Here is a 1182-nt window from a genome sequence, read left to right on the forward strand (position 1 = left end):
GTCAGGGGGTTTGTTTTAAATTCAAATACAATACAGGAATATATTAATATTTACTACAGTTTCATTCAGATCTACACAGAGGCACCAAAAAAGTTTAGATAACAAGATAGGAGTATCTTTTATTGTTCCAGAGTTTCATATTACAGTAGGAAAGAGGACAAGTGATAATATATGAGTATACACAGGACAAATGCTAGCAATTCTGTTTGCAGTGCAATGGGTAGAAGAAATAAGACCTCTGAGAGTGATTATTTGTTCAGATTCATCTTCATCACTAATCAGTTTACTGATAAAACACTCAAACAGTAGACCAGATATTTTGATAGAAATCCAGCAAACATTACACAGAATTCAAATGATGGACATTACAGTCATATTTTTGTGGGTACCAGCACATATGTGAGTTAAAGGAAATGAAATGGCAGATAAGGCTGCAAAGGAGGCTACAACAAGAAAAGACATTGATGTGTCAGTTAAAATTAGTAAGATGGAAATGATAATGATAATGCATTTAGCCACCGGGCCAGACTAAATCGTTCGGCGGGCCGTACGTTTGACACCCCTGGTTTAAACATTAGTTTACTGGTTGAAATGCAGTTCAAAGTCTTCAGCTGATCCAAAATGCTGCAGCAAGAGTTATGGAGATAGTTTCCAGCCAAAAGGTTGTACACAAAAAAGGTGTTGCACACAAATATAAATTGTTTTGCAAACTGTCCGCCAACCCTGCACTCAAAATATCATTTATAAGTTTTCCCCCAGTACAAAATAGTCTCCGCTCGCACAAAACAGCCTCTGCTCCACTACGAAACAAGGCCACCCCTGCTGCGTTAAATTTGTGCCAAAAGTCACGTGATGCATTAAGAGTTGTTGTTGTTCACACTTCCTGACATTGAGAAGAATTCAGTTATCTCTAAACTATTGGGCTAATTTACAGGGTCATATTGAAGATCATCCAGCACAGAGCACTTTAACATCTTGTTGGGAAATGGGGAAGAGGGAGAGAAAAAGCCTTGGGTAGACAGTTAGACAAAAAGCAATGGAATTAGAATTAACTGATTTAATGTTCAGTCCAACAGTATCCACTGCCTTTACAGTGGATAACCAAACTGGAATCATTGTGGATGTAAGTTTGCTCTTATCATCTTGGATCACATGGTTTGAGATTGCCTCACTTGATGTTTC

Source organism: Fundulus heteroclitus, unplaced genomic scaffold (genome assembly GCF_011125445.2).
Source record: "Fundulus heteroclitus isolate FHET01 unplaced genomic scaffold, MU-UCD_Fhet_4.1 scaffold_40, whole genome shotgun sequence".
Classification (NCBI taxonomy): domain Eukaryota; kingdom Metazoa; phylum Chordata; class Actinopteri; order Cyprinodontiformes; family Fundulidae; genus Fundulus; species Fundulus heteroclitus.